Raw genomic sequence first — 27,845 nt, forward strand, 5'->3', positions numbered from 1 at the left:
GCTTTTCTCTCCCATCCTGTTTTAGATGTGGTAAGGCTCACAGGGGAGTCTCTCTGTGTTGTGCTATATATACGTGTGATCAGTTTGTGGGGAGACGAGTTTGACAATACATTTTCCAAGGCTGTTAATGTGGGAAGCTCTTAGGGAAAGTCCACATATCTAGTCCTACATGCCGCCCTAAGTTGAGAGTACAGGAACATGTCTGACGCTGTAGGCATCTTCGATTTACACATCTGTTGCAGTGACATGAACGTGGAATCAGGGTATAAATAACTGCCCTTCTCCAAGTCGTGGGCCTTCACCCTCAATGTTGTACCTTTATCCGTTAGGGGCGCTAGTAATGGATTCCCCCCTAGTGGCATGGACGGTGCATACAGCTCCTTGTGACCCGCCCTCTTTGCAATACCTTTCCAAGCCCAGCGCGTTGCTTCAACAGTGTCTATTTCCAGTTGGGGTCTTTTGTACAGCTTGTAAACTGCCTTATTAAGAGGGAGCGGAGCTACACAATCTATTTCTATCGCCACATGGGGCTGGAATGGAGTAGGGTGCTGCTAGAAATACAAGTACTGCGCCTGAGCGCTGTATGCGTAAAGTTTGAAATCTGGACCACCCAGGCCTCCCAGCGCAAATGGCAGTGTCAACAGATCCCATGAAACCCGAGGCTGCTTTCCCGCCCAGACCAATTCAAGCACAACAGTACGGAGTTTCTTAAAATATTGGACATTCAGCTGCATGGGGATGTTCACTAACAGGTATAGTAGTTTCGGTAAAATCACCATTTTCGTAATTGCAATACGCCCTGTTAAGGACAATGGCAGCTGTTTCCATCTTTGTATTTTGCTTTCAACCCAATCAATCACTCTCCCATAATTGGGGCACCACACCATATCTCCTGTATAGACCTACATATCCTGATACCCAAACACCTTATGTCTCCCTCTGCCCAGTGTATCGGAAATTCCGAGGTAAATGGAATAGTGTCATCAGTGAGGGGTAACACCGTGGATTTCACCCAATTGATCTGTGTACCTGTTAGCCCGCCGTATCGAATCAGTACCCTCATAACCGTGTCTAAGTTGTCTTTGGGGTTCCCTAGGTATACCGTCATGTCATCAGCGTACATTGATATCAGCAGACCTCTGGATGTAAACCCTATGCTTCTTTGGGAGTGATGTTATCGGAGTCTTGCCGCCAACAGTTCGGTGGCAATCGCGAAAAGCAGTCGCGATAGGGGGCAACCCTGTCTTGTCCCTCTCGTCATTTTAAATGATTCTGACACCTGGTCATACACCCTGACTCTCGCCATTGGTTCCGTGTATATTATTTGCTTCTGCATAATTAATAAGGGACTGAGTCCCATTGGAAACAGTAATATAAAGAGGAAATTCCATTCTAGCGAATCAAAAGCTTTTGTAGCGTCTCGTAAAGCAGCTACCCCCTGTACATGTGGGGCCAGGTAATGTAGAAGTCCAAATAGCGTTCTCAGATTATGGGCAGTAGAGCGAGCTGGAATAAACCCAGATTGATCTGGCAGAGCTATCTGCGGGAGCATCGGTTGCAATCTATTGGCTATTAATTTGTCGTAGATTTTAGCATCTAAACTAATTAGTGATAATGGACGATAAGAGTCTGGGCTAGTGGGATCTTTAACGGGTTTCAACAAAGCAGTTATAGTGGCCTCCCGCAGGGTAGGGGGGAGGACACCCGTGTCCATAGCCTCCAGGCATACCTGTAATAGACGGGGGCAAGGATATCTACATATTCCTTATAAAACGCTGCAGTCAGCTGGCATGCCATAGATTACTTGCCTAATGTCGTCCACCGTAATCGGCAGTTCCATATATTCTCGGGCACCCCGGTTGAACCACGCAAGTGCAACTGTATCTAAGTATTCAATGATTTCTGTCTGAGATGGATTATTCTGGGACATGTACAGCCATTGATAGAATTGGGACATAGTATGTAAAATGTCTGGCGGTGTTCTGACCACCTCGCCATCAACCGTTTTTAGTTCGGTTATGAAATCAGTACCCCTCAGGGATCTCAGGAGACACGCTAGTGTCTTACCAGCTCGCTCACCCTCTCCATAGCGCCTCACCTGTGTGTATTTGTGCAGAAACTTCGTTTCTCTCTCTGCCTCCTGGTGGAATTCCGACATTTTAGCTCTAATTTGTGTTGTGGTATCTGGGGTGGGATCTCTCAAGTATGATTGTTCTAGTCCCCTAAGTTCACGCTCTAACCTGCCCAGTGTATTACAGATGTCTTTAAAAACCCCATTTTTGAGTGCTATGCAGGTGCCCCTAGTTTCCACTTTAAAAGCTTCCCACAGTGTTCCTGGTGAATCTACCATTCCCTTGTTAAGTGTAAAATATTCAACTATTTTCTCACATAGCTCTGGTCTAATAGTGCACTAGACTGAAATCTCCATATGAAAGGTTGTACGTACGGTGTGGGAATTTGTATTTTTATCTCTGTAGGGGCATGATCAGAGAACGTGCGTGGGTGATGTCGCGCTTCCAGAACCCAGGTGTGTATGTCTCTGGAGACCAACAAGTAATCAAACCTGGACCAGGCATTGCGATTGTGTGCGACACACGTACCTTCTCGGAGCGTTGGATGTAATGCTCTCCAAGTGTCCTCCAAATAAAGATCTGCTATTATATCAGACAACATCCCAGCTGCTTTCGGGTGGTGTTCGCTTGGCACACCCTGCTTATCTAACACAGTCGATAGAACAACATTAATATCCCCCCTCCCATAATACTGCCGTGTTACCCAGTGTCTGAATTTTCTGCCACATGTGTTAAAAAAGACTGGGCTATCTGTGTTCGGGCCGTATGTATTGATTATCACTGTAGGGGTATTGTGTAGTGTGCCTTGCAGTATAATATACCTTCCCCCCCATCCCTAATCGCCTGGTGCGTTTTCCACTGTACTCCTTTGCGTATTAGAATTGCAACCCCCCTGGAGTAGTTCAAGTATCCAGCCTCTACCACCTCCCCCCACCTCTTATTACTAAGTGTCCCTGTTGCTGCAGATGTCAGATGGGTTTCTTGTAGTAAACAAATGTCCACCCCATGTCTCGTGAGGTAAGAGTGAATCAGTCTGGTCTTTCTGCGATCATTTAAGCCCCTGACATTCCACGAAAGATATGTAAGGGCCATCATGGCGGTGGTGCATAACAGGTATGCGCGGGGTCACCGGGATCATCAGTGACACCTGATCAACACGCCGAGGTACGTAAAGTGATGGGAGCCAGCAGTAAGCCACAATATTTAACGTTAGTCACTGGTGTGTGAAAATAGGTACCTAACAACCCTCCTGTTTCTGTGCATCTTGTTACATAAAACAACAGGTCCACAAAACTGTACTTAACCCCCCCTCCTGCCCCCACCCACACCAACCCCCCCAATCAGGTTGTGACAGTCCCACCCCATTCCCAAGAACTGCAAACAACCTGTTCACTGTAGTGAACTTAAGGGAAACATCCCATGGGGGTACGTGGGACCACTGGCAAAACTGCCCTGCACTTGTGGCAGGGTGGCAGAACACACCCCAGACTATCATGAACCATGGAACCACACAGCATTCATCGCATACTTCTGCTGTGCTGGAACAATCATTTAACCGAAAACATAGCAACTAGAACTCATTTACTTGTCCCTTGCGCCAGTATCGTCAGCAGTCCACTACTTTAACATTAACCCCACAATCCGACTGACACACTTATTTGAGAATCCAGCGTACAGGCCTCTCGTCCTCAGTCATTGTCACTCAGGTTGTCCTCGATCTGTGAGACACCAGAGGCCGCTCTTTGTTTCTGTTCCTTGACCATTTGTTTCCCGTATGCTAATGCAGCCTTGGCATCTGTAAAGGTGGGCTTCCCAGGGCCCTGGACCCTCAGTTTAGCAGGGTATATTAGAGCGTATTTGGTTCCGAGTTGTTGAAATATCTTCTTCACGGGCAGAAATTCCCTCCGGGCTGCCTGGACTTGCAGTGTGAAGTCCAGATACATTGCAATGTTGTTTCCTTTGTATTGTATATCTCCTTTCTCCCTCGCCAGCCTGAGTATCGTGCCCCGGTCGATATAGTTTAACACTCGCGCCAGTATTGGTCTTGCCGGTGCCCCCGGTCTCGGCCTGGGGCCCAATGTACGATGAGCGTGTTCTATTAGAAACAGGGCAGACAGGTCTGGCCCGAAGAGATCCAACAGAATGGTCTCTACATACTTCTCCATATTCTGAATATCCGTCGTCTCTGCAATACCTGTAATCCTTATGTTATTCCTCCTCGACCTGGCTTCCAAATCCTCATTCTTCTGATTAATAGCATATAGTACTAGGTATACAATGTTTACAACGCAACTTTTACAACGCACTACCATTGCAACGAAACTTTTACAACGCAACATCCATTACAACGCACACATTTACAACGCAGTCATTACAACGCATGACACTACAACGCACACCACTACAACGCATACCATTACAACGCATACCATTACAACGCAAAACTTACCATCCAATACTTACCCTACTGTTGCACCCCCTGGAGTTAGAATAGTAATTTTAACCCCTACACTATCCAATATTTTCCCTACTGTTGCACCCGCTGGAGTTAGAATAGTAATTTTAACCCCTACACTATCCAACACTTACCTTATTTGCAATGTAATGTAATGCGTTGTAATGGTATGCGTTGTAAATGTAGTATGCGTTGTAGTGGAATGCGTTGTAAAGGTATTTTTTAAGAATTCGTTGTAATGGTATGCGTTGTAAAAGTGTGCGTTGTAATGGATGTTGCGTTGTAAAAAATGCGTTGTAAAGGTATGCGTTGTAAAAGTGTGCGTTGTATCGTCATACATCCATAGTACTACGTTCATGTCCTGCAGTTTTTTATGCATTTCTGTCTGCCCCTCTTCCGTCTCCGTCACCCTGGTTTCCAGAACGCTCACGCGACCCTCCTGTTTTTCCATTCTTTGCGTGATCCTGTCCATCCTCTCCGCAAGAGAGTCCATTTTTAAATCAATACCCTGAAGACTAGATTTCAGATCTTTGATCATATTTCGAATTTCCTCTTCAGGTGGCTGGCTCGCGGCGCCCTCCTCGCCCTGCTCCTGGTGACCGTTGTTGACGTCCGCTGACTTGTTGGTCCTCCTGTCAAATGTTATCTTGGGCTGGCGTGTGTCTGGCTTCCCCATGGCAGCGCAAAGTGTCTGTTGTTGTACAATCCGTGCTTTAGATGAACCAATCGGTGAAACCCGGCCTCAGAGCCGCGCACCCTGCAATGCCCACTGTGACACTATGTACCTGCCATCTGCAGTCACACAGCCATATCTCGCCCCATGACACGCAAGCTCTGTATGTCCGGTATGTATATAGGTTGGCCTCAGGGTGCTCAATCAGGTAGTGCTGTCTCTCATGCACCTGTCACCCAGTCAGAAGCTTTACCGGGGTATCACCCTCCTTGCTTCAGCCACTGGCAGCGTAGCTTGGTGTGCCGATTTCGTTTACGCCAATGCGCCCAGGTTATACATCTGCATCATCATTTCCCACTAGTTTACGTCAGCTCAAATGGCAGGAGCGGCATCTGTTGTGCTGCCTTCCACACAATGCGTTCCGCGGTGCTGGGCACCCAGTGCCTGTCCACCAATAACATGCAGCTTGTATTCGGGTGGTTGCGACCGTAGCTGTACCCACAGTCTAACCTCACCTCCCTGGTACGTCCCACCAAACGCCTGCAGTGGCCGCAACCCTGAGCTCGCACCTAAATCCTTGCACTCAGCGCCAGCTAGTGGTCCAATTACCACCAGTGTCCAATGACGTGCGTGACAGTTTGCTAATTCAGGTCCACAAATACTAATAGCAGGCAGAAGTGACGTGAGGTGCAAATCATGAGCGTCTTGCAGATGCCATCGCACTGTCTCCTGTTTATAACAAACACTTGCAATGTCTTTTAGCATTAGTGCTTTGACTCCCTTGGAAGAAGCCAGAACAAGATGGGCTTCTGGATGAACATGTGTGATAACGTCTATGGCATGTTCTGCAAGGAATATGTAAATATCAACTTTTCCAGGGCTGCAGAAAAACAGTACACACTTCAAAACAGTGTTCTGCTCTGTGTAACTGTTGATTACGAGCCACGGCTACATTTCCTCACAGTTTTATTCCTGCATGCTCATCTACTTTACCCAGCAGTTGGATTCAAGGCAAGCCACACCGTCGCCGCGAAATCAGGCAAATATAGGGCCCCAGCTCCTTTTTTTCCAGGCACACCTGCCTGCTTCGTTATGGGCACGGGCGCCACGGACTCCTCTCTGATGGATCAACTCTGTGCCGTACAAAATGGCGGCTGCAACTCCGGACGGCCTCCCGCACCACTCCGCCGGCAGGGGACCAACAGCAACTCACCTCCGGTACTGTGGCCGTGCACTTATCTGTACACACTGTGCAAGCAATGTTGCCAGCTCCGTCTCGGGTGCCAACCGGAGCCTCTTTCACCACCACAGCGACCGCCGGCGCCTTCCCAGTTCGTCACACTATCTGGCTCCTACAGTCCCCGGGATGAGTGCCGCCCTCCGTGGACGCCCCGGGTGACTTCACCCCTCCGCAAACTCACTGGTTTGTGCTCCGGTGTGTTGTCCTTGCCAGCCACATTCTCTGGAGGACAGTACGCTTGCTTTCTTGTCTTCCCCTCCGAGTTCCACGCACCGCACCCCGGGGAAGCACCAACTGGAAGTCCCGGCTTTGGCAGGCAATGAACGGTTTAAAAACTGATTAATTGGGTGTCAGCTGGCGGAGACGCTCTAGTGTGTGGCCATCACACTGTCCAGCGAAGCCACGCCCCCCACTACAGCTCTTCTGACAGAGATTTGTGTAGGTAGAGAAGCGTCTGATTTGATGGGGCCAGAGACCCAGTATTCATACCTTAAGGGGCATTTGATGTGAGGGAAACTTCAAAGAGTAGTTTTGAAGTACACCAGTATCCCTTTCAATAGCTGCCCTCCCGCCAGACTACCAGTGGGGGGCTATCAGTCCTTTAAGAGTAAGGGTAAGCCCATTCCTCCCATCTGCCCAGGAAGACCCATCGGAATGCAGATGGAGACAGATGGGTGCTAAACCACACCCAGCCCTTTCCTTTGTCTGTGGCTGTCTACACGGAATGCCCAAAGGGACATGTCACTTAACCCAGATGTGTACTAGAAAACATTTCTAAATGTGGAATCTCTAAAATAGTAATGTTAAATCTGACTTTACCAGTAAAGAGGATTTATCATTACCATTCCAAAGATTGAAAACACGTAAAAGCTTTTATCAGGAATTACAGATTAAAGGTCTTGTAAGGAATTCCCAATTCTAGTTTATGAGAGGAGTGGCCTCACAGCAGTATACAGCAAAAATGTTGCTGTTTATCACTGCCAGGACATGTAAAACATAAAAGTACGTATACTGCCTTTTACTTACATCGCATCCAGCCTTTTGGGTTTCCAAGATCCTTCCTAAGGGGTGACTTATAGGTAATAAAAGGGGAGGTTAAGGTTTGGCAAGTAGTTTTAAATGGCAAGTCAAGGTGGCAGTAAACTGCACACCCACAGGCGCTGTCGTGGCAGGCCAGAGACATGGTTAGAGGGCTACTGAAGTGGTTGGCACAATCGGTGCTGCAAACGCACCAGTAGCATTTAATTTACAGGCCCTGGGCTTTGTAGTACACTGTACTAGGGAATTATAAGCAAATTAAATATATCAATTGGCTATGAGCCAATGTTACCATATTTAGGGAGCGTGCACAAGCACTTTAGCACACATTAGCAGTGATAAAGTGTGTCTAATCCTAAAGTGCGCAAAGCATGCCCAGACGTGGGTTCCGGGCTCACCATGCCACTGGATTCAAGCTAGCCTCGCTGATGAGGAGTGATGCGCCAAAACCGGTCCCAGGGTGCTTGTTTCTGGTCAAGGGAGGACATGACTTGGTAGTTCGGGCTGGACTGTTTCCATGTGGCACAGGGCCAAGACTGATTTGCATATGGCTGGGTCCAAACTGGGGTGGCATGGTGAGCAAAATAACAATGGATTTAACACAGATCTCTTGACTGGGGTGAATGTTTGATTAGCTCTGCATTCCATCCATCATCTGTGTGTCTTTTGCTTTCTCACCCTAAGTGGGCGGGTCATGCCCAGACGTGGGTCCCGGTCTCACCATGCTACTGGATTCAAGCTAGCCTGGCTGATGAGGGGTGATGCCCCGAAATAAAGTGCCAGGATGCTGTTTCCGGTCCAGGGAGGACCTGAATTGGCAGTTCGGGCTGGACTGTTCCCTTGAGGCATAGGGTCAAGACCTATTTGCATATGGTTGGGTCCAAACTGGGGTGGCATGGTGAGCAAAATAATGATGGATTTAACCCAGATCTCTTGACTGGGGGTGAATGCTTGATTTGCCCTGCATTCAGTCCATCATCTGTGTGTCTTTCCCTTTATCGTCCTAAAGCCAGAAGAAACGAGCACAGAAAAATAGAGGAAGCAGGCAAAAAGTTGGAGGAAGACCACCCAATGGCCGTCAGGTCTAACAGTCTGCAACCTCAATCTATTGCTCAACATCTTTGTTTCTGTCTAATATTTGTACTGATTGCTTGCTTGAAAGTGCAGTACCAGCCCGGCAACTGTCCCATTCTTACAACTCTTCCTTTATTTCTAGATGTTTCCCCGGATTTCTGTTTTTTGGCAGATTTTGTTGGTGACTAATATCTAGGGATCCCTTAAACTGCAGATCTCCAACTTCCGAAGGACACCCTTAGTATGCACTGATAATGGAGTGAGCTCCTAAAAGATTCCCTCCCTAGCAGTCTTACGGTCTGAGCCTCCCTTGACCCTTTCAGGAGTGTGCCATTGAGTGCTGGAGAGTTGACTAAAGGCCTTTAGGAGGTAGATTAAGTGCTGAAGCTTGGGGCACATGGGGGCCATTAAAAAAAAATGGTGAATGTAATGCTTGTAAACAACATGCTTCACTGCCCTAACCCTTCACAAATAATAAACTAATTGCATACAGTAAATACCTCCCAAATCTAACCAGTGTACCCAACATCAGGGCTATCTGTGGATGAATATGAACTTTTGCCTTCATAAAAGAATAGTATTTGCAAGATGAATGATTCGTGCTGCCTACAAAGGACAGCCCTTGGTCCCTCTTAATCTTCTTTGTTCCTCTTTATTTCATGGCTTATGCAAAGGCAATTTACATAGTTGCATAACTCTCCATCGCCCCTGGTGGATGTAGCAGGGTCTCTGCATGAAGACAGAGCCACCTGTAGTGATTGTGGGAGGACATCTTTTTAGAAATTCCTTTCAGAGGAGGAAATGTCAGCCCAGACTGACCCTCTGACAATGTGAGATACACTTCACTCTGTTCACACTGGGCTTCTACTCATGTGTATGGTTTTGCAAATGTAAGCTGGAGGGGCTCTGTTGCTCCGTGGATTTCTCGTGAACTTGCTGTTATGGAGCTGCAGGATGCCCACTTTCTCCTGGATGGAACTAAGCCTGACAACCCTACTGAATCTCTTCTCACATGCCCTGCTGTTGCCATGCCCTGTTGCTGCTGACCTTGCCCATGAGGAAGCCCAGGCAGCTAAGGAAAACTAGGATAATGGTAAGAGTCTGGAATTCCACTATACCCTTTAATAGGAGATCAGAGCCAGTCTGCAGGAGAAACAATGCTGAACACTGTAGCTGTTTGTAAACATCTGCTGACGTTGATCAAATCCTTTACAGAGGCAGGCTGCTGATGGATACTGCTAAAATATGCAGGTGAAATGAGTGGTGACTGCCTGGTGAGCACTCTCCTCATTTCATCGATGTCTCTCATTTTTGTGTTCTCCTTTCTATCCTGCCATATGTGGTGGTTCAGCACCTGGTTAATAACCAATAACCAGATCAAGAAACCCTATTTGTCTGTTTTGCACCTTTTGTGCCATAGGGCCTGCACCCGTTTGATTCTCTTCAAAGTCAGAGATTGACTTTCCTTTGTGGTGTAACACTAACACACGCACTCGCCTTGCCATTGCATCTTTATTTTGCAGGTACTAGGGTTGGCATAACACAACAAAACTCTTGCTTTTTTGTGTTATGTGTTACATTACCAAATTGCTACCAAGTAACCATTTAGGTGGGAGATGGAGGTCTCCCATGTTACAGTATCAGGTTTTATTTGCAAACTCAGTGTTACCATATTGCCATTAAATTGGGTCAGTGTTTTCTGTTCCCAGTGTTTCAGGCTTTGTGGACTCTATAACTATGATCCAATAGAACAATAGAACTTTGCAAACCTTACTCAGCCTGCATAGAGAGGCACTCAGGTTTTCTTTAAAGTATTGCTTGTTCACTGTTTTCAAACAGTGTTGTGCTATATATTGCATTTCGCTTAATTTGTACTTTCGAGCCTGCGGTTTATCCTATAAATATATTTATACACTTTAAGATATTTTAAAATGGGCTGCCACACAACTCTGGCCGGACATTGATAAATTCATTCGAACTGTGGTAATTGTGTCCTACTTTACATAGGTACTGCCTATATCACCTTCCTTGACCTACACCTTGACTGCTTGACCACATCAACCCAAAGAGTCCAACATGCTTAGTGAGGTCGATTTTTCACTGCAGATCCTGTACTTTAACAACTGTCAACTGGGTGCTAGGGACTGTCAGCGGTCTTCATTTTTCACATGCTCAGTGGTCCCTGCATCTGTGGTCTATGACAAACGAACATCACAGTGAGCTGATGATTTAAGAATTCTGATGGACTTCGTGTTAAGTGGTTTGCAGTTTGTCATTGTGGCCTGATAACACACTATAATCCTCCTTCACACGTTTTTGTTCCAGGTAAAGGTAAAAAGATAGATCTAGGAAATAGCAAGCAGGATCCTCCAAGAAGTATCCAATTTCTCTTTTGTATATTAATTCCTGATCCACTAGAAACGGAAGGGGACTGAGGAAATGTATCTTTGGAAAGACCACGCCCCCAATTCCCATTTGTTATAAGATGCTGGACTCTTGTAAAATAACCAAAATCTGCCGGGTGGTTCCACAGTGCCTCTATTGAAAAAACTGGGTATAAATGATAATCTCTTGTTCTACTACATTTTAGGCAAAGTAATGGACCAGATTTCAGGTTGACAAAATGGGCTTAAAAGTAAGCAGGCGTGTGCAAGACAGTCCTGTGTTGCCTTCCATTGCCAGTGATTGAAAATATTTTAATCAGAGAAGAACATCTAAAAGTCTTACTCGCGTAATTTGAACATGTTAAGAAAATCTCAATAAAAGTCTACAATCATAATTAAAAAATCTAAATGTGCACAAGTATTACTTAAGACTTAGGGTTCATTTTGAAACGTGTAACACATGGGTTTTTGGAATGCACTTGAACTTGAAGTAACAGCTGAGGATGGTAAAGCAACCTTTAAAACAGTAAATCCTGACATTTCAGAATTACTTTAAACATGAGGCGCGGGAGAAGCGCCTCATAATGAAGCGAGAGGCAAGATGTTTGAATCACTTTAGATTAAATCCATCATACTACTGAAAAAACACTTCAGAATGGAGTAAATGTTGAGAACCACTTCAAAACCAAATTAACTGCAGAACTGAGAAACACTTCAGAATCAAGGAAGGTTGTAGATGAGAGACTCACGTCAGACTAACAAGAAAAATTAAACCTGAGAACAACATGATCACTTAAACACGAACTCATTTTGACAGTGATTTGAAAAACATCATGGTGTCAGAAAACATTGGAATCAATGAGCTGTGTTGATATATACACTAAGATGGCTATCCGAGAGGTGAAACAGAATGCAGCACAATAAAATAACTGAAATAGTTACACAATATTGTAAACAAGAATGACTGAAATTAAGTCAACCCTGAAATCCTTAATTGCGCGACATCTTTAGTTGCCTATGGTTGCCTACTGACGCCCATGGCATACAGGAGTAAGTTTAGAGCATTTCAGCACATAATTGTGTTTTATAACTTAAATATATCTTGGACATTGCTCCCTTCCTAAGGTTTTTTAAGGTCCAGTGTAAATTAAGAAACTCAAGAACTGATCAGATTATTTGGGGTTGGGGAAAATGCTTTTCAGTATATGGATCAGACTGGTTTACTTTTCCTGCTGCCATCCAGGCCTTAACCAGTTATCTTTTTCCTTCAGTCTCTTCAATGCTGTGTTCCAGCGATAATGACACCTGATGATCTTTCAATGTCCAGTGGCTTGTGCCTCCTGCACGAAAGTTCCCCTATCAGCAAGACATAGCCTCCACTCCAAGTCCTTGCATCAAGTCCAACACATTTATTTTCCACTCTCCTTATTAAATCCTAGTGAAATGGAAAAGAAATGCCAGTGATAACGTTGGTAAAATGACACACAGCATCACACCCATTTAGGGATAACCTCTGCCTTCAAGATTAATTTGTAACTACAAGGGTCAGGTTTAGAAGAAAGCAGTGGCTATACGAAACTAAGTCTCCCCTTGAAGCTTGAACTCACCTAGCCTGTTCTTTACTTTTTTATTCACTGGTTAAAGATTAGCCACGAGGGTAAAGGTTACCACCCTATACTTATATCAGCATATACTTCATGTGTACGTAAGCAAGGATAATAGTGTCTAGATTCACCCACCATAATAATTTCTAGGGTGGGAGGATTAGCCGGAGCATGCTGAGGGAAATCTTTCTCATGAATGACTATGACCCAGTAAGAGCACGGTATAGTCAGGGGCGTGGTGTCACTTACGGAACCATAGGGACACACAGGAATTTAAATTCTTTAATTTTAATGATCTGCTAATAAGGTAACAAATAATACATTAATACCATTCCTAAACCATTTCGAGTTATGAAGTGGTCCCTTTATTAGCCCTCATCTAATAGGGAGTGATGTGATGGAACAATTCAGTAGTTAATCGAGTTGAGATCTCCAACTCTGCTGATCAGTGGAATTTCACATGCAAAGTCCTCAAACGTAAGAGCTCAGTGAAGGAGCCCTCCGGGAACTGATATATTTGGGTCCTGCAGAGAACTAATTTCGTTTTTTGAACAGATATTCCATTGATACAGTCTGTTAATCTTGGCAGTAGCCAGAATGATTATAGGTGAAATTGAGATTGGTGCAACCATTACTCCCTAGAAGCTCCAATAATGAATATATCTTACTTTTCAGTCAAGACAATAGGCAAGAAAAAGAGTGTTGAAAGCAACCCAGGGTGCTGATGCTGTAACAAAGGTTACTTCTGAGACAAGAAACTAGGCATTAAAAAGTGAAAGATTTTAGGTTGCTGAAGCTCTAACAAATACACTTAATCAGGGGAGGAAAGGAGCAGTAGAGCTTCTAAGTAAATCTAACTAAATGATTTAAACTGAGGAATACTGAAATGCTGACAGGTTTCTTGCCTCTGCCAATTTGTGAAAAACGAAGGATGATCTGCCAACAGACTTATGGTCTATCCACTCAAAGAAATCCTGAACATAGAGATGCTAATTTACTGCAAGTACATAGTGCTCGAGAACATTGGTAAGAGATTATAATTCTAGTTATATCGGCCATCAATTTACCATTTTCACAGGTAACCCTGGGAAATAGTTGTACAAAGTTGTAGCAAATAGTGACGCGCAGCAATAAATAATCAGATTGTAAATCTGCTGTCACATCCCTAATTTTTGACCTAAATACATTGTGTTCTTGCGCTTCCTTATCTAGAAGACTAAATAACATCACTTTAATTGATGACAACATTTAAGGAAGGATGGTAGTAAGTTTCTATTATTCTCCCTGAAAGTGGTTCAAAACATGTGGAACGTAGCCAAAAAAACATCAATTTACTAAGTGTATGACTGAAATGATCTTCTTTCCTCCTGCTAGGAATTCACAAAGGACCTGGCAGGTGAAAATGTATTTACTACTGTGAGATTACAAGAAATATGGGGAAAGTTGCAGGAGTAAATCCCACTCAAGGGACAAAAAGTAAGTGTTCCTAGCTGTGGTTTGCCTTCAAAGTTTGAGAAAGTTGACAAACATGTATATCTGTGGGCATTTCCAAACTTCTCTCTGACCTCTTCCCATTTTGAAATATTTGGAGATTTACTCCAGCCAAGGGTAGAGTAATCCCCTTCTAATTGGGATAGGGGAATGGATCACCCCCATTTTTGTTGGCATTTAAGAGAAGGGCTTTTACCACACAGGAAAATGTGTTCCCACGGGGTGAAAAATACACACTTGCACAGGAATCTCCATTCCCTCTCCGCTATAGAAAAAAGCGCACAAAGAGAGAAAGAGCCATGAGAAACAGCCACATTATATTCACACTGGTATACCAGGAGACCCGTGTCTGACACAGGTTTCCAGGTATATGACTGGGAATGTTTTGAAGAAAAAAATAGACTTCTCTCAGGAAAAGGTGTAAATATCAGTCCAAAATATTATGTTAATATTGTGACTATGCGGGGGCGTGGGTAGCCGGCCAAGACGGAGGTCGCAGCCCGATAGAGCTCCGGATCCTCCCGGGGGGAAGTCACCTTGAAGGCGCGGTCCTGACGGCGCCTACACTCGCACAGGAGTGGAGAAAATAACACTGGTGCCCCTGGAGGTCCGCATTGTTCCTGGAGACTGCCCTGGGCCGGGGAAGCACAAGGAGGTCTGTTTGCTGATCGTAGTGGGCGCAGCCGGGAGCTCTGGTAGAGGCGTGGCCTGCCCTCCGTGGAGCCGCCTCCTGCAGGTCGTGACCAAGACCCCTGGAGTGAGGACGCGTATGGGGTCCTGCGGCTGCAGTGGCGGGTCGTGGCGGAGCCGCTTGTCATTTGCCAGTGTCCGGATGGAGGGCGAGTCGCGAGTGTGAGGGATCTGATGCGGGACCTGGCCGGGAGCCGTGGCGGAGTGCGGAGCGACGCGAGGCCCACTGCAGCTGGGAGAGGGGGGCCCCCCCGGGACCGAGGAGTCGGTTAAGGCCACCTGTGTTTGGTGGCCGGACTTGCTGGTGTCTGCTGTGGGGCTGGCTGGTGCCCGCTATGGGATCGGGTGCTGTGTGAGCATCGTGCTGCCCTGAGCCTGCGGGTGGCCTTGCGAGACTGCCATTGATTGCCGGGTGCCGATGGGGTGGGAGAGACCCCGTTCGGTTGGAGGCCCGACGCAGATTGCGACGTAGGGGCCCGAGCGCTGACCACAACAACTGAGTGCGTACTGCCTGGGCATAATTGCGGAGATCGCAGAGGCTGCCGGGGGCCCGATGCTGCTCTGGGGGTGTGGCGCGGCTGCCTAGAAGTGCCCAAGGCCGGTCCAGGCCGGAGCTTCCGAGACGCCTTGCTTGGTTGTGAGGCTAGGGAAAGAGAAACTACACTACAGGAAGCCTTGTGCCATAATAAGAGGCTTGGAGACTGCGCCGCCTGTTAGCCGGAAAACCTGCATTATTTACTGGACCTCATCGCCCGGTCTCGCTGGTGGCTATGCTTGTGCCCCCAGACAAGGCCCGTCGGACCTGGAGCCGGAGACGGCGGGGGAGATGAAAGAAATAGGAGTGGTCCAGTGGAGGGGTAGCGGTGAGTGAGGGTGTTCCCTGTGGGCCCCCTATTCCTTTAGCTCTTTGCGACTCTCGCCGCTCCCTCGCCCCCTTGCGGGGCACCTCCGCTTCGTGGTTGGAGCTTGGCCCGCCTGAGGGAGATAGTCTGGGACTGTCCTCGCGGATTGCCCTCTCTTGGCCTGGACTTTGATCTGGAGGTCGAAGACTGAGTGTTTTTCTCCCTCGCAAAGCATTACATTGGATCGCCACTGTGCCTTGTGGAGTAATTATCTCACCCTGAAGACCACCCTGTTGGGCGCGGGCGGGTGCCATCGCGGCCTGACATAGCTGCGCGACCTCAGGACCCTGGTAGCTGGAACGATCCTTGTCTAGCAGAACGGGGTATCGGCCCTGCGACGAGTTTGACAGATACCCAATATCATGGGCAGAAACCGAGCAAAGGGGCAGGAGAGACGGGACGGCGCTGATGCCCCTCGTTATATGACAGGTGATGCAAATGGGAGCTCCTCGCCAGGGGCCGCCTCAACTGGACACGTGGATGAACACCCCCGGATAAACTGGATTTAATTCTTAAAGAGATACGAGACTCTAGGGTGGCGATGGAACTACAACTAGGCACTCATACTACTGGTCTGACTCTCCTTAAAGCTGACCATGGCAACTGGCGGATCAAGTCAACGAACATGGCCTAACCTTAACGGACCTCACACCAACAGTGGCAAAAAGAATACTCAGAATACTCCTGGACAGTTGACTTGACAGCCTCCCTTCGAACTCCCTTATCTGTGCGTCTAGCTAAAAGCATGTTTTTCAGGGTGCTTAGAAAGCTTCTGCTCCTGATGCCAGGGAAGATAAAAAGATCTTACCGGCCCAGACTGAGGCAAGTGTTACAAATATACCTTATCTAAGGGATTTTCAGGCAATGACCCAACCACAGGCAGTCAGTAAGAACTGCCAGGTTAAAAGAGGTTTGGGTCCTTGTACAGATCCTAAACCACATTTTTTTCATTTTGTCTCCTGCTGTGACACTCTGCGAACCCCTCCAGAAATACTAAGGGGCTCAGGGTATCCCTACCCTACCCCCTTCTATATTTTTTTATTTATTTTTCAGAATTCGAGGACTGAGTCTATGATTCCTCTGATGGCAGGCACAACACGTCTCCTCATGTTGAGGCCAGTGATTCAGAGTTCTCGGTCCTGCGGGACCAGCTAATCAGTTTGCTTTGTTTCGAATTCCAGTCTCATGGAGTCCTGCATCACTAGATATTGCAAATATGTTATCCTTAATTTCTCAAAAACAACTGAACAGATTTATACCAAAAAGCAAACTTTCAAAGTAACGATCCAACTGTCTGCCAAATTTGGCACATTTCTTTTCAGCCTTTGTTTTCTGTACCATTGTTTAATTTTCCCTGTGGAAATTGCATGTAGATAAAATTGCTTTGGGACCTCCATTTTTCTCAGCCTCTGTTTGATGGATCACCCTAAAAATTTCCAGGAAGGAGCGAAAGTTAATGAAAAGTTTTTGGTTTTAAAAAAAAAAAAAGTTTTATGAAGATTCGTCAAACGGTGAAAAAGTTATAAGCAATACAAAAACACTTTCCCAATGGAAACTGTGACTTCTGTATACCTACACATTGCTATATATATATATATTCTTTTTATGGTGTAGCACTCTATCCTGCTCACTCGTGTTAGGCTTAACCAATATGCATGAAAGAGTCATGGTCTGGATCACAGTGACAATTAGTGTACTGTAAATAATGAATTCAAATATTTCCCTTACTTTTGTTTAACTTTAATTCTAAAGTTTGAGGGCAGATATGGGCTGCTGATCCACGATGTTACCTGCGTAATACTAGAGTATTGCAGGCTACCCTAGTGTTCCTGGGTTACACAGATGGTACCCAAGGCTTGCATGCCTAATAACACTAAAGAATACAGGCAGTGTGTCACCAGCAATGAGCAAAGGGAGGGTCTCTGAGAGACACAGGAGCCAGTATGACTACTGTTAGACGTAATCTGGAGTCCTCAGAGCAGGTACTTCCCAATGTAGTCCACCAGGATGTAACTGCTGACAACTACAAGAGTCACTACCCAGTGGCTCTGGTTCCCTTTAAATAGGGGGTGTCTCAGGTCCCTTAAGGGAATCTGTGAATCCAACCATATCTGTGGATTGTCTGCTAGGTAATAATATGGAGTACACCATCTAGAAAAAGGTGGAACGCCGGTCTAGTATTGCTTGAGTGGGTGTGCCTGACTATACGGTCCATGGCAGTCCAAGAGGAGAGTCGAAAGATCCTGGAGCCTGAAACAAAGGCTCAGGCACCTGCCAAGATAAGGAGGGGTAGGGTATGCTGTAAACCATCCCCAGAGATTCCATGGTCGAGGAGGAAGCTGATCCTGAGGGTGATTCATTGAATCGAGAGGGTAGGAGATTGCTGCCCTGGGAGGACTATCTGAGCTACCTGGGTGGCAAGTTGAAGGAGGCCCCTCTCTAGCAGAGTTCTGCCAAGTTCAGTAAGAGTGCCTTACTGTGGAGGGCGTTCTGCCCCAGATCGAGGTTAATGGAGACACCTCAGATGAGCACCTCATCTACTTGGAGAATTATCTCCTGTAAGGTTTTTGAGCCTAGGGCAAACCCGCATGTTGGTAGTCCCTCAGGGCGACAGGCTTTCCTACTGGGACTGGCTCATGATATGTCCCTGGCAGGACATCTGGGGAAGGCCAAGACCTGTGTAAGGCTGGTCACCTACTTCCTACTTCTATTTGCCCCCGATGAGATTGCCCTCAGATGCATTCTGTGGGTCCTGCCCTACCTGCCAGGCCAGTGGATAGACAGGGGGAAAACAAAAGGCTGATTTGAGTCCTGTCATACCTTTGAGAGGGTAGGCATCAGCATTGTGGACCCCAAGACAGCCCTGGGCAACAGGGTTTTCCTGGTGTTGGTGGACCATGTCACCAGGTACTCAGAGGTCATATCTCTGATGACTGTGACTGTGCCCATAGTGGCCAGGGCACTAATGGGAATCTTCACCTGAGCGGGTGTCTCCAAGGAGGTTGTGTCTGACTGGGGCACAAACTTCATATCATCATACATGAAGTCAATGTGGGATAAGTGTGGGGTAACTTACAAGCTCTCCACACCCTATCATCCCCAGACCAATGGGCTTGTTGAACGGTTCAATAAGACCCTTGAAGGAATGATCATAGGTCTGTCAGAGCCCTTGCAGTGGGCATGCGGTGTCCTCTTACCATGCCTGTTGTTTGCTCACAGAGAGGTGCCTCAGAGGAAGAAGGATCCACTCTGTTTGAACTTCTGTATGGCCACCATGTCAGAGACCTTCTTAGCCTTGTGAAGGAGGAGTGGGAGCAAGCATCTAATAATCCTCCCCAAGATATATTTAGCTACATATTAGCTCTCAGGACTCAGATGAAACTGTTGTGGAAGGTCACCACTTAGAACCTAGAAGCTAGCCAGGAAGTTATGAAACGTTGGCATTACCAGAAGCCCAATGTGGGCGAGTTTCAGCCTGGTCAGAAAGTGTGGGTGATGAAGCCGGTGGAGCCCCTACAGGACCAGGAGTCAGAGCCCTATGAGGTTAAGCAGTAAAATTGGGAGGTCACCTGCCTGGGGGACCTCCAGACCCCCAGGAACCCTTTAATCGTCCGGCATGTCAATCACCTCAAGCCCCACTATGAGAAGTCTGAAGTCACCATGCTCTTGGTGACAGATGGAGGTGAGGAGGAGGAGAGTGAACCCCCTCCCAGATAAATTCTAAAGAGTGAGATGGATCAGTAGAGGAAGTGACCCTCCCCCTCCCTCTGACTCCCCAACAGGAGACAGACGGCAGCAAGCTGTTGGGACAGTTTTCTTCCTTGTTCTCACTGACCCCTGGGATCACCATTTGGGGTATCCATGACATTGATACAAGGACAGTATTATTGTGAAGCCTAAGATGTGCAGGCTATCTGACAGGTGTGAGTTAGCATCAAGGAGGAAGTGTCCAAAATGCTGGAGTTGAGGGTGATTGAGCAGTCCAACAGCCCTTAGTCCAGCCCAGTGGTGTTGGTACACAAGGCAACCCCACCAAGCTCCACACCAAAACTCTTATCCTGTGTGGATTATAGAGCAGTCAAGTCAGTCACCAAGACTGACGTCCACTGCATCCCTGAGCTGATGAGCTCATTGACCGGTGGGAAGCTGCCAAGTTCCTGAGTACCTTTGATCTGACATCAGGTTACAGGTAAATTGTCTTAACCAGGGCAAACATGTAAAGGTCTGCAATCTCCACCCCGAGGGCTCTTCCAGTTTCTAGTAATACCCTTTGGGCTAAAGAATACTGCTGCCACTTTCCAGAGGTTGGACAACGAGGCCCTATCCGGGCTAGAGGATTTCAGTGCTGCCTACATAGACAACATTGCTTTCTTCAGCTCCAGATAGGAGGACCACCTGAGCCACCTTTGAGCAGTGCTTCAGGCCCTGCAAAAGGCAGGCCTGACTATCAAGGCCAGTAAGCGCACAGTTCTGTTGTCTAATTGGGCCACCAAGTCGATAATGGCAAGGTGCCGCCCTCCAGTCCAAAATGCAGACCATCATGGCTTTTCCCCACAACCCAGAGAGAGAGGCAAAAATTCTTAGGCATCAATGGTTTTTACAGGAGGTTTGTTGTGGGATATGGCACCATTGTGGCCCCCTTGACCGAGTTGACTTCCAGAAAGCATCCCAGGAAGGTGATCTGGACTGGGGTGTGTGAGAAAACTTTTGACATCTTGAAGAAGTCCATGTGCCCAGAAGCACTGCTGAAGGCACCTGACATTTCCAAGGAATTCACGGGTCCAGATCGATGCTCAGAGCATGACAAAGTGGCTGCGCTCTCTCAGCTGAACGATGAAGGCCTGGTTCAACCTGTAGCCTTCATCAGCAGGAGGCTGCTTCCCAGGGAATAGAGGTGGAGTGTAATAGAGAGTCAAGCTTGTGCAGTGGTCTAGGCACTGAAAATATTGAAACCAAACTTATTTGGGACTCACTTTCAAGTCCAGACAGACTACAGACCCTTCAGATGCCTGATGCGATGAGGGATGGGAGTTCTAAACTGTTAGGGTGATCTATCTCCCTGCAGGGAATTACTTTTATGGTAGAACAAAGTCCTGGGAGTGACCACTTCATTGCTGATGGTCTTTTCAAGTTTTTCCTCCTTAGTGATGAGAACTCTCATGAGGCTGGGTATTTCTACCTGCTTTCTGCTGGGAGAGGCGGGACACATGTTCGTCCGGGCACCCTTGGGTGGTAGTCCCCCAAAAGGGAACTAGATACGAAATTCATTATCAGATTCAGCACCTTCTACAAGCAAGGGTTGAACCTTTTTTTTAAATTGTATTTATTGCTGGTTTCCATTAATGTGCAATACAGCTGTGGGCCACAAGTCATATGCTGAAGCATTATCGTGCATGCAGTTAGTTATCGAACACAGTATTGGGCTTCCTGTGCTTGACCTTCAATTCCAATATCTTTGAACAGTGCATGTAGAATGAACAAGTACTGCACATGCCTCTTCAGAAATTGTCTGTAAATCAGTCCAATTCAGCTAAACACATGCACATTAAGTGAATTTCAGCTTTAAATATCAAATCCCATCATGCATTGGGAAACAATTCACCAACACCTTCATTTAACGTATGCAAAGTATAAAGAATGGAAAGAGAAGAGGGACTATATTATACAATCATCAGGACCAAGAGCTGTAAAACATGCTGGGAAAGTATGGTGGAGTGTAAAGACGCACCACTGTCAATAAAGATGTTAAACCTGCACTCCATTTCACTTTATCCATAAAATTTGATGTCAGATATTGGTTGATAATTCTCAATGACAGCCCCATCCTTGCTGAGCACTGAAGGAAAACCGCACAAAAACACACACACACACTCTATGCAGAAAGGCAAAGTGCAGTGGATTGGTGTGGCTCACTGGTTAGAGGTGGCAGACCAGGAAGCAGAAGTCGGCCCGGGACCAGGGTTCGATTCCCAACTTGGCAGGGTCATGGACCAGGGTCAGCGGACTCCATAATTCTCACCTCGGTGCCCACTCTAACCAGGGGTCGCACTCGGCAACTCTGGGCATTAGCTTGCCTAATCTCCACAACAGCCCCATCAACTCCGGGGATGCCTGGCTCCACCTTGGGGATTCCCATCAGGGACCATCCCACAGGGAAAGCCAGGACGGGTTCCCCAGCGGTATACAGCGCCAGGACGCCGGCTGGCAACAGTGCGCTTTACAAGTATACACATCACATCAGTATACTATTTAACATCACTTTTGAGTGTGAGGAGGGGCCATGATTCACAAAGCCTTGAGTGGATCATGCTACCCTCTCCTTCCTCAACAAAGCCAATAGATAGCATATTATCCTCTGTGGATCTGCACACATGGTTTATGACATATTAGTTTTTCTGAACAAATACTAATACAGACACAAAAAACTATCTCATACCTCCAATCCAATGAGTGAGAAAGTGAGGACCTAGATGATCTACAGCAGGGGCCGCCAACTTTTTCTATTACAAGAGCTAATTTTGTTCAATGAAAACAATCTAAAATTAGTATCATTTTAATAGTGACCACATTAGACAAATTTACAGGGTGGGGTTGTCAGCAGTAACGTAAAAAAAGGCTTTGTCAGTTTGAAATACCACTACATGGGTAATACAGAACAGCCATAGTGGGAATGCCCATGGGATTACCGTAAATAACACCAAATAATTTATGACTCAAATATCAGTTTTAATTAGAACATTGGAATGTTGGGAGCTCCATTGAAAACAATGGAGTGCTCTGGGCTTATAATGGCTGGTATAAGCCCAAAGCTCCAACATTCCAATGTTTCTTTGTTCACAGCTCTGGCTGTGAACAAAGGCTTCAGGGAGCCTGAGGGGATTCCAATCCGCTCACGCACCCATAAGGCTTTGTTTTTTTTTGTTAGAGGGCAGAATGTTGTAAAAGCCTTATAGCCCTTCGTAGCTGGGCTATACCAGCTATTAACGTCCCTCTCCCTTGTTAAAGGCCCTCGCCGAGAGGGCATTTAATGGCTGGTATAGCCCTCTACGGCTGGCTATAAGGCTATAATATATTTTGGAGAGTCAGCCATTTTCTCCAAACATCAGATTTTTAAGAAAGAGCCTTGTGCTACAGTGAGAACATACCCGCTGCCTCGCAGGACCATGAGATCTACAAATATATAGGAGGATCGGCCATTGATCACAGTGAACGGGCCATTTACTATTCTAACTTTCGATACTGGGTTCAAAGCAAATATAACTGCATGTAACTACAAGGAGTGGCCCTCATAGCACGCTGGACCAAACATTTGTATATATGTATGTTTGGTTTCTAAAAATATAGCCTAATCAACATCTGTAAATATCGAGCTGCTAAAAGTGTAAAAAAGGATTAAAAAAAAGTTGGCCTCTTACAATGGGAATTCGCGGTGAATCAATCTTTCTGGGGGGTCAATACTGAGAGAGTCAATCAACATTGGGAGAAGATGGTTGCAACAAACTTTACTGAGGGCAAAAGCATACTGTTAAGTGGAAACCAGGATGACGCCCACATGTGAGGTTGGATACAGGGGTTGCACTTTGAGGGAATGTGATTGGCTGACTGGCTTCCAATCCTCCCATGCTTACGATCATAAAACACAGTGTCACAGAGCAATGTAAAGGGAAATGTATTGACACTTGTAAAGCTAAAATGCTTTCTTTTATCTCAAGTGTGGGTTTGAACATTCAAAGCACTCGGGGACTGGGTAGCGTGTAATGGCTGATTTATGCTCCTGGCAGCATAATGCCTACCTGCAGCACTTCAGAATGACAAGCAGCGCCGAGCTTGGATCTCCGCCGTATGCCCTGGAGCACTACGAGTACGCGTCTCCCCGCCGAATAGCTGAGCCAGTGCCACGCCATTTACTTAAAATTCCATCTATTTCACACTTCTTGCCGCATAAAAATGCACAGGCAGGAGCATCTTCAATCGAGCCGGCCAGATGCAAGGCAAACGTCCTCTGAGGCTGTGCTCAGCAACACTGAACGGCAAGTGGAAGACATTCTTAAGGAGGGTTGGTCGAAAAAAAATCTACGGAATCGATTCCGACTAATTTCATGAGGTACTGAGTAAAGTCTCTCGAACATGGCTGCTTTCGAAGCACAGCCAGGAAGAATGCGATGGGGTTTCTTCACGCCGCAGCTCATTACAAACAGAACCATATGGCTAGAAAGGTAACAACTCTTGAAGAGAGGAAATCGGAAAGGGTGCGTGAAGTATGGAAAATTAAGTCCCATTTTATGATTCACTTGCAAGAAGCCGTTATATGAAACTGTAGTTTTAATTGAAGAGGAGCACGACAGAACAATGGTTACTGCTCAGGTCAAATGCTTGAAATGCGGCTCCATTGTGGCCCAATGGCGCTGTTTGTAATGGTTGCATACAATCAGAAGCACGGGTGGTACAGAAAGGGACAAGGAAGAGATGCCCGTTTCCACCCAACTTTTTGTGATTCCTCTGGAGCAGTTAGCCACGGTTAGAAAAGAGGGCATCATTGTATCTCTCTGTATGGACATAGGCACATTACTTCGCTCTATGTGGATATTGTTTTACGCCACTATAGAAACACAAGAACAAATTTGAACCTGCTTCTTGTATGGTTGGGAATCTGCTGTGCCGTCTGGGTTTTAACTCAGACAACCCTGTCTATTCCCATTGTAGGGTGGGGCGCACTCAGAAGTGGTGCCATCACTACAATTGCAGGGGCCTGCCAAAACCTTTATAAATATATATGAATTCAAATATATCATGATGATGCAGGCACCCTAGATAGAAATGTGGGTAAGGCCACAAGAGATGCTAGGACATGTTTACAATTCCGAACTAAACTGCCGCTATCTACAATGGGCAGAATGTGCTTTCAAAGATGATCTTGGACCCATGATTCAAACAATTATTTGGAAATGTAGCAATTATAATATCCAAACATATATTTAGTGCCATAAATAAGCTATTGCTGAAAATGACATGGGGTGAGGCTTGCAAAACAGTGCTGGAAACACTGCAACTGCTCGTTCTGGATGGTGGCCTGTATGCTCTAGATTTTGAGTGGTATTACATTGCATCATAATTACGATGGGTGGCCCGATGCTAGGATGACCGCAAAGCAGGGGAACCTATAAATGTGGGTGGTGTGTATGGTAGAGGGCAGCTGGTGTCTGCGGTGGTAGTTGGCACCTCCATGGAACAGAACCAATCCAGACTTCTGACTGTGGCCAAGCAATGATGGAGGAAATGTCTGACCCAAACAAGAACATCAGTGGCTCCATTGTGATTATACCCGGGATAGGAGCAGTGACTAACCTGTAGATATGGGACAGTGCTGGTATACCCAACCTCGGAAAGCTGTTTTCTGAGCACAAACTTCAAACATTTGAAAAGCTACGTCACGATTATGACTATCTGCTGGGCAAGTCGTTGGTGCTCTTACTCGAATAATTAATAGTATCTAAAAATGCAATAGCGCAAAACCGTCAGTGCACAGCACCTTGCAGACAGTGTTACCACATGGAAAAGGACAAAATCTTGGCATTACTGGGCTGATTACAGTTTAGATGTGTTGCAAATAAGATGGTTCAGAAAAGGGGGTGGTGATGAACAGAGTGTCTGAATTAAGCAGACCACTCTTACCCAGTCCAAAGATCAGGGCTTGATCCATCACCATTTTTTAGCTCACTGCACCATCCCAGCTCAGAACCTGGCTACATGCAAATTAGTCTGTTCCGGTCCCAGTGCATGATGGGAACAGGGCAAACCAAACTACCAAGCCAATTCTTATACTGGGAAGGAAACAAGCTTCCGGGGACCGGTTTCTGGCATTTCAGCCGTCGTCGGCCCGGCTTGCTTGAATCCTGATGGTGCAATGAGCAAGGGACTCACATCTGAGTATACCCTTCCACGCTTATGCTCACTGCTCCATCAGGATTCAAGCAAGCCAGGCCGATGAGGCTGAAATGCCAGAAACCGGTCCCCGGTAGCTTGTCTCCTTTCTGGTGAAGAATTGGCTTGGTCGTTTGGTCTGCCCTGTTCCCATGATGCACTGGGCCAGGGACAGACTAATTTGCATATAGCCAGGTTCTGAGCTGGGATGGGGCAGTGAGCTAAATAACGGTGATGGATCAAGCCCTGATCTTTGGACTGGGTAAGAGTGGTCTGCTTAATTCAGACACTCTGTTCATCACCACCCCCTTTTCTGAATCGCAAATAAGATGGGACACTGATATGAAAGGATTTTTTACCAATAAGGAATGGGTCTTGATTCTGGATCTACATGTGTGCGAAATTCACAAAATTTGCATTCACGTAACTACATGAAATATCTGTGAAATTAGGTGAAATTATGAATAATTACATGAAACTATAATTTAGAGCAAAATGCATCCGCGCGCCAATTCTTTGCACAAGGATGCATTCAACAAAATCACTAAGAACAACAACTGCTTGTGTTCTGTTGCTCTTGGGCATTCGCAAAAGCCGAACTTGCAGTAAATATTTACAGCATATGGCATACAATTATGCAAAGTGGCATAATCCTGTAATTTGGGGAATTTCATGTAACGAGCACAGAGCACAATCAAAATCCCCAAAATTATGCTAATTACACAGCATTATTAATATTTCTCCCAGGCCTACTTGATTCTTGAATTCACATGAAGACCTCTAGAAATGCAAGATTTTAATTAGTTCAGTACAAAATATTATACAGGGCATATCTGACACCGTACAAGCTGCTCAGAATATATACAGCGGTAGCAGACGTTTGCCCCAGATGCTCGACTGCAGCCGCTGACATAATTCATATGTTCTAGAGTTGCACTGCACTGAAATATTTCTGGAGATAAAGTCCCAGATTTATTGGCAGAATTTACCAGGAAAACAGGATTATCAAAGCCCAAACATTCAGAAGCAAGCACAGAAATCAGTTGATACAACAGCGTGGGATGAGTATTTACTAGCAATGAAGAGAGAAAATTATTAAAAACGACTTAATCGAAGTATTTCTGACACAAGAGGAATAATATAATAGTAAGCCTATTTGCTCAAACCACGTACCGTGATCAAATCTGCGTAATGCTGGGAATGGTCAGAACTCTTGAAGATTATTAACTATGTGCCAACTACTTAGGCAACTGGCACACTTATTCCGATGTCTTTATAATGCTTATCACTCAGTACAGCTGTGCTCTATGCAACTGATAAGGGTATCTTTGCTGTTTCTAGTGTTCCTAAAATGCTGTACTTAGGTTTTCTATGAGAGGATCCCATGGCAACCCATTTACTCCTCATTGAAATCTACTTTTATTATTTCTTAGGAACATGGTTTTGTAACTTTGAGGGAACTCCTCTCTTGACATCCCACTAGTTCACATATCAGACTTTTACAGATTTACTCACTAACATATTGGTTTCAGACAGTAATTCTGTGGGTTTTATCAGACGAAGTAGGAATTATTTGAAATTAGAGAAACAATTTCAGCTTCTACTGTTCTGTATTATGTATGTCCAATACTTTTCTGGGTTTTGCAGTTACAGTACATTTCTTTTGCAATCAAATAGTTCATTTTACACAATTGTCCAATATCATCGCCGAAGCTGTTTTAATTTTGGGCTAATGAAAGGGTTGAACTCACCCTCTCTCTGTAGCAACATACTGCAATGCCTCCCCCTGCAAAGCACAGTACACTGCATTGTGTTAGATTTCAAGCTATGGTTCAAATACAGTACATTGATTCTATCTGAGAAAAACATTTTACAAATCTGCGTCAATCATTTCTGTCACACATGTAAAAATGATACCTGGCAAATATGTTGATCATGTTACAATTAAAAAAGACAACTGACTTAAATATACATTATCCATAAGGAGAATACGAAACGTAAATATGTGAAAATTAGGTGGAAGAGGTACTGATCAAATTGTTAGCTGCCTACACGAAATGATAGCTCTTGCTGTTTTGCAGAAGTTGTTTTTTTAGAAAATCCAATTAAGGAACTTCAAAGGCAAATCTCCAGACAGCATCTCCAGACAGGGATCAGCATTCAGTTGTAGCTTTTTTTTACTAACACATCACACACTGCTCATGCTAAAACCCTTCCAAGCACCAGAAGAAAACAACATATCTGATACGTGATCACACTTGTGCAGATAGTTTTCCGCCAGATCTAAACCTCTTTGAAGAA

At 45.7% G+C, this 27,845-nt stretch overlaps 1 protein-coding gene across 1 annotated transcript in view; it reads right to left on the bottom strand.

The window, feature by feature from the left end:
- Positions 1 to 27,845, bottom strand: part of RALYL (RALY RNA binding protein like) — a 1,751,515-nt gene that overhangs the window by 1,148,337 nt on the left and 575,333 nt on the right. The gene's annotated exons all lie outside the window — the stretch shown is intronic.

The sequence above is a fragment of the Lissotriton helveticus genome, chromosome 4_1 (assembly GCF_964261635.1).
Source record: "Lissotriton helveticus chromosome 4_1, aLisHel1.1, whole genome shotgun sequence".
In the NCBI taxonomy this organism is placed as follows: domain Eukaryota; kingdom Metazoa; phylum Chordata; class Amphibia; order Caudata; family Salamandridae; genus Lissotriton; species Lissotriton helveticus.